Below are 6,680 nucleotides of genomic sequence, written 5' to 3'. Positions count from 1 at the left end.
GTTAAGCTTAGAGTGAGGGTTAGGGTGTGGTTGAGTGTTAGGCTTAGGATGAGGGTTAGGGATACGGTGAGGGTTAGGGTGAGGGTGAAGGTTAGGGTTAGGGTTAGCGTTAGTGTGAAGGTAAGGGTTAGGATGAGGGTAAGGTGAGAGTGAGGATTAGGGTTAAGGTTAAGTTTAGAATTAGGGTGAGGTTGAAGGTTAACGTTAGGGTCAGGGTTAGGGTTAGGGTGAGGGTTAGGGTTAGGGTTAGTTTTAGGTTTAGGGTGAGGGTGAGGGTGATGGTGAGGGTTAGGTTTAGGGTTAAGTTTAGGGTTAGACTGAGGGTGTGGGTGAGGGTGAGGGTGAGTTGTAGGGTGAGGTTTAGGGTGAGTGTTAGGGTGAGGGGTAGTCTGAGGGTTAGGGTTAGGTTTCGGGTGAGCATTAGGTTTAGTGTGAGGGTTAGGGTAGGGATTTGGGTAGGTTTAGTGTGATGATAAGTGTTAGTGTGATGGTGAGGGTTAGAGTTAGCGTTAGGGTTTGGGTGAGGATTAGGGTGAGGGTTAGGGTTAGGGTTAGGGTGAGGGTGAGGGTTAGGGTTAGGGTGAGGGTGAGGGTGATGGTGAGGGTTAGATTTAGGATTAGGGTTAGGGTTAGGCTTAGGGTGAGGGTGAGGGTGAGGGTTAGGGTGAGGGTTAGGGTTAGGGTGAGGGTTAGGGTGAGGGTTATGTTTAGAGAGAGGGTGAGCTTTAGGTTGAGGATGAGGTTTCGGGTGTGGTTTAGGGTTCGGGAGATTGTGAGCATTAGGGTGTGGGTGAGGTTTCGGGTTCGGGGGAGTGTTAGGGTGACGGTGAGGTTTAGGGTGAGGGTTAGGCTTAGAGTTAGGGTTGGGGTGAGATTTAGGGTGAGGGTCAGGGTTAGGATTAGTATTAGGGTTAGTGTTAGGGTTAAGCTTAGAGTGAGGGTTAGGGTGTGGTTGAGTGTTAGGCTTAGGATGAGGGTTAGGGATACGGTGAGGGTTAGGGTGAGGGTGAAGGTTAGGGTTAGGGTTAGCGTTAGTGTGAAGGTAAGGGTTAGGATGAGGGTAAGGTGAGAGTGAGGATTAGGGTTAAGGTTAAGTTTAGAATTAGGGTGAGGTTGAAGGTTAACGTTAGGGTCAGGGTTAGGGTTAGGGTGAGGGTTAGGGTTAGGGTTAGTTTTAGGTTTAGGGTGAGGGTGAGGGTGATGGTGAGGGTTAGGTTTAGGGTTAAGTTTAGGGTTAGACTGAGGGTGTGGGTGAGGGTGAGGGTGAGTTGTAGGGTTAAGTTTAGTGTTAGGGTGAAGGCTAGGGTGAGGGTGAGGGTTTCTGTTAGGTAAGTGTTAGGGTTAGGATGAGGATTAGGGTGAGGTTTAGGTTATGGTTAGGCTGAGGTTTAGGGTGAGGGGTAGGGTTAGGATAAGGGTGAGGGTTAGGATTAGGCTGAGGGTTAGGGTTATGGTTAGCATTAGGGTGAGAGTAAGGGATAGGGTAGGATGAGGGTTAGGGTTAGGGTTAGCATTAGGATTAGTGATAGGGTGAAGATTAGGGTTTGGGTAAGTGTTAAGGTGAGGGTTAGGGTGAGGGTTAGGTTTAGGGTTAGGGATAAGGTGAGGATTAGGGTTAGGGTTAGGGTTAGGTTGAGGTTTAGGCTGAGGGGTGGTTTAGGGTTAGGGTGAGGGTTAGGTTTAGTGTGAGTATTAGGGTTAGGGTAAGGTTTAGGGTGAGGTTTAGGGTTAGGGTGTTGGTTAGGGTGAGGGTGAGGATTAGGGTTAGCATTAGGGTTAGGTTTAGGGTTAGGGTTAAGGTTAGGGTTAGGGTAAGGGTTAGGGTGAGGATGAGGGTTAGGGTTAGAATTAGAATGATGTTTAGGATTAGCATGAAGGCTATGGTGAGGGTGAGGGTTAAGTTGAGGTTGGGGTTGAGGGTGAGGTTTTCAGTTAGGTATGGTTTATGGTTAGGGTTAGGGTGAGGTTAAGGGTGAGGTTGAGGGTTATTTTGAGGGTTAGGGTTGGGGTGAGGGTTAGGGTTAGTGTTATGTTTCGAATGAGGGTGAGGTTTAGGGTGAGGGTGAGGGATAGGGTTAGCGTTAGAGATAGGGTGAGGGTTTGGGTTAGTGTGAGGGTTAGGGTTAGGTTTAGTGTTAGGGTTAGGGTTATGGTGAGGCTTAGGGTTAAGTTGAGGGTTGGGGTTAGTGTGAGGAAAAGGGTTAGGGTGCGGGTGAGGGTGAGGGTTAGTGTGAGGTTTAAGTTTATGCTTATGGTTAGTTTTAGGTTGAGGGTTAGGGTTAGGGTTAGGGTGAGTGTTAGGGTTAGTGTGAGGGTTAGGGTGAGTGTGAGGATAAGGGATAGGGTGAGGGTGAGTGTTAGGGTTATCGTTAGGGTTAGGGTGAAGTTTAGGGTGAGGTTTAGGTTTAGGGAGAAAGGTAGGGTTAATGTGAGTTTTAGGGTTAGGGTTAGGGTGAGGGTTAGGGTGAAGGGTATGGTTGGGGTAAGGGTGAGTGTTAGGGTTCGTGTGAGGTTTAGGGTTAGTGTGAGGATAAGGGTTAGAGTGAGGGCTAGAGTGAGTGTGAAGTTAAGGGTTATATTTAGGATTAGGTTGAGGCTTAAGGTGAGGTTTAGGGTGAGGGTGAGGGTGAGGTTTAGCGTGTGGGTGAGGGTTAGGGTTAGGGTGAGATTTAGGGTTATGGTGAGGGTAAGGGTGAGGAAGAGGGTTAGGGTTAGGTTGAGGGTTAGGGTTAGTGTGAGGGTTAGTGTTAGGGTTAGCGGTAGGGTTATTGTGAGGATAAGTGTTAGGGTGACGGTTAGGGTGAAGTTGAGGGTTAGTGTTTGTGTGAGGGTTAGGGTGAGTTTTAGGGTGAGGGTTTGGGTTAAATTTAGGATTAGGTATAAGGTTAGGGTTAGGCTTAGTGTGATGGTGAGGATGAGGGTTATGATTAGGGTGAGGGTTAGGGTTAGGGTTAGGATGAGGGTATGGGTGATGGTGAGGGTTAGGCTTAGGGTTAGGGTTAGGATTAGTGATAGGGTGAGGATTAGGGTTTGGTTAAGGGTTAAGTTGAGGATTAGGGTGAGGGTTAGGGTGAGGGTTAGTTATAGGGTGAGGATTAGGTTTAGGGTTAGTGTTAGGGTGAGGTTAAGGCTGACGGTTAGGGTTAGGGTTAGGGTGAGGGTTAGGTTTAATGTAAGTTAGTGTTAGGTTAAGGATTAGGCTGAGGGTAGGTAAGGGTTAGGGTGATGGTTAGGCTGAGGGTGAGGGTTAGGGTTAGAATTAGGGTTATGTTTAGGGTTAGTGTGAGTTTTAAGGATAGTGTTAGGGTGAGGGTGAGGGTGAGGGTGATGGCGTGGGTTAGGGTTAGGGTTAGGGTTAGGGTTAGGGTTAGGTTAGGGGTAGGGTGAGGGTGAAGTTTAGGATGAGGGTGAGGTTTTGGGTGAGGGGGAGGTTCAGGAGAGGGTTAGCGTTAGGGTGTGGGTTCGGGATTGGGTTCGGGTGAGTGTTAGGGTGACGGTGAGGGTTAGGGTGAGGGTGAGGTTTGAGGTTAGGCTTAGTTTTACGGTGAGGGTTAGAATTATGGTTAGGTTTAGGGTGAGGCTTATGATGAGGGGTAGGTTTAGGGTTAGGTTGAGGGTTAGGTTAAGTTTGAGGGTTAGGGTTAGGGTTAGGGTTAGTGTGAGGATAAGTGTTAGGATGAGGTTTAGGGTGAGGGTGAGTGTTAGGGTTAGTGTTAGCGTGAGGGTAAGTGTTAGTGTTAGGATGAGGGTAAGGGTTAGGTTGAGGGTTATGGTTAGGTTTAGGGTGAGGGTTGGGTTTTGTTTGATGTTTAGGGTGAGGGGCGGTTAGGGTATGGGTGAGGGTGAGGGTGAGGGTTAGGGTTAGGTTTAGGGTTAGGATGAGGGTTAAGATTAGGGTTAGGGTTAGGGTGAGGGTTAGTGTGAGGAGTATGATTAGGATTAGATTGAAGGTTAGGGTTAGTGTGAGGGTCATAGTTAGGGTTAGGGTTAGGGTTAGTGTGAGGGTCATAGTTAGGGTTAGGGTTAGGGTTAGTGTGAGGATAAGGGTTAGGGTGAAGTTTAGTTTGAGGGTGAGGTTTAGGGTTACCATTAGCGTTAGGGTGAAGTTAAGGGTGAGGGTTAGGTTTAGCGTTAAGCAGAGGGTTAGGGTTAGGGTGAGGTTTAGGGTTAGGCTAAAGGTTAGGGTTAGGTTTAGGGTTACTGTTAGGGTTAGTCTTAGGGTTAGGGTGAGGCTGAGGGTGAGGGTAAGCGTTAAGGTTATTGTTAGGATTAGGGTGAGGGTGGGGGTGAGGGGTAGGTTTATGATTAGTGTTAGGTTTATGGTTAGGCTGAGGTGGAGGGGGAGGGTGAGGGTGAGGTTTAGGGTTAGGGTTAGAGTTAGGGTGAGGATGAGGGTGAGATTGAGGTTTGGGGTGGGGTGAGTGTTTCGGTAAGGTAAGGGTTAGGGATATTGTTAGGGTGAGTATTTGGTTGAGGGTGAGGGTTAGGGTTAGGTTGAGTGTTAGGGTTAGGGTTAGGGTGAGGGTTAGGGTTAGACTTACGGTTAGTGTTAGGTTTAATGTTACTGTTAGGGTTAGGCTTAAGGTTAGGGTGAGGGTGAGGGTGAGGGTAAGCGTTAAGGTTATTGTTAGGTTTAGGGTTAGGGTGGGTGTGAGGGGTAGGTTTAGGATTAGTGTTAGGTTTAGGGTTAGGCTGAGGTAGAGGGTGAGGGTGAGGGTGAGGTTTAGGATTAGGGTTAGGGTTAGGGTTAGGGTGAGGGTGAAGGTGAGATTGAGGTTTGGTGGGGGTGAGGGTTACGGTTAGGTAAGGATTAGGGATATTGTTAGGGTAAGTATTAGGTTGAGGGTGAGGGATAGGGTTAGGTTGAGTGTGAGGGTTAGGGTTTTGGTGAGGGTTAGTGTTAGGTAGAGATTTAGGGTGAGGGTGAGGTTTAGGGTGAGGGTTAGGGTGAGGGTGAGGTTCAGCGTTAGGCTGTATGTGAGGGTTAGGTATAGAGTGAGGTTTAGGGTGACGGTAAGGTTTTGGGAGACTGTGAGGATTAGGGTTAGGTTTAGGGTTAGTGTTAGGGTTAGGCTTATGGTGAGGGTTAGTGTGAGGGTTAGGATTAAGGTTAGGGTGAGGTTTAGGGTTAGTGTGAGGGTTAGGGTTTGGTTTAGGGTTAGGTTGAGTGTAAGGGTTAGGGTGAGGGGTTAGGGTGATGGTGAGGGTTAAGGTGAAGGTGAGGGTTAGGGTTATGGTTAGGCTTAGGGTGAGGTTTAGGTTTAGGGTGAGGGTGAGTGAGGGTTAGATTTAGGATTACCCTGAGGTGTAGGGTTAGGCTTAGGGTGAGGGTGAGTTTGTGGGTCAGAGTTAGGTTTCAGGAGAGGGTTTGGGTTAGGGTTAGGATTAGGGTGAGGTGAGGATGAGGGTTAGGTTAAGGGTGATGGTGAGGGTGAGTGTGAAGGTGAGGATTAGGTTTAGGGTGAGGGTTAGGGTTAGGGTTAGGGTTAGGGTGAGGGTGAGGGTGAGGGTTGGGGTGTGGGTGATGGTGAGGTTGAGGGTGAGGGTGATGTTTAGTGTTTGGGTGAGGGTTAACTTAGGGTTATGATGAGGGTTAGGCTGAGGGTTTGAGTTAGGGTTAGGGTGAGGGTAAGGGATAGGGTGAGATTGAGGGTTATGTTTAGGATTAGAGTTAGGGCTAGGGTGAGTGTTAGGGATATGTTTAGGTTTAGGGTGAGGGTTTTGTTTAATTTTAGGTATAGTTAGGTTGAGGATGAGGGTGAGGGTTAGGATTTGGATTAGGCTTAGGGTTATATTTAGGCTGAGGGTGAGGGTGAAGGTGAGGGTCAGGGTCAGGTTCAGGGTGAGGTTGAGTGTTAGGGTGAGGTTGAGGGTGATGGTGAGGGTATCTGTTAGGTAAAGGTTAGGTTTAGGGTTATGGTGAGGATTAGGATGAGGGTTAGGGTTAGGTTGAGTGTTAGAGTTAGGGTGAGGGTTAGGGTTAGGGTGAGGTTGAGGGTTAGAGTTAGGGTTAGGGTGACTGTTAGGGTTAGGGTGAGGGAAGGTTGAGGGCTAGGTTGAGCGTGAAGATTAGGTTTCGTGTGAGGGTGAGGGTTAGGGTGAGGGTGAGGGTTTCGGTTAGGTAAGGGTTAGGGTTAGGGTTATGGTGAGGATTAGGGTGAGAGTGAGGGTTAACTTAAGGTTTAGGGTTAGGGTGAGGGTTAGTGTGAGGGGTAAGGTTAGGGTTAGGGTGATGGTTAGGGTTACTGTGAGGGTTAGGGTTAGGGTTAGGTTTAGGGTTAGTGGGAAGATAAGGGTTAGTGTGAGGGTTAGGTTGAGGGTTATGGTTAAGGTTAGCGTTAGGTTTACGGTTATCATTAGGGTTAGGGTGAGGTTTAGGGTTAAGCTGAGGGTTAGGTTGAGGGTGAGGTTTAGGGTTAGGTTTAGGTTGAGTGTTAGGGTTATGGTTAGGGTGAGGGTTAAGGTTAGGGTTAGGGTGAGGTTTAGGGTGAGGGTTAGGTTTAGGGTGAGGGTTAGTGTGAGGGTTGGGGTTAGGTTTAGGTTTAGGGTGAGGGTGAGGTTTAGTTTTAGGGATAGGGTGATGGTTAAGGTTAAGGTGAGGGCTAGGTTTAGCATGAGGATTAGGGTGAGGGTGAGGGTAAATGTTTCAGTTAGGCCAGGTTTAGGGTTAGGGTTATCGT

The sequence above is a fragment of the Dipodomys merriami genome, unplaced genomic scaffold (assembly GCF_024711535.1).
Source record: "Dipodomys merriami isolate MVZ:Mamm:240054 unplaced genomic scaffold, mDipMer1.0.p SCAF_23, whole genome shotgun sequence".
NCBI classification, from domain to species: Eukaryota; Metazoa; Chordata; class Mammalia; order Rodentia; family Heteromyidae; genus Dipodomys; species Dipodomys merriami.
The sequence above is the reverse complement of the archived record's forward strand: the minus strand, read 5'-3'. Positions refer to the sequence as shown.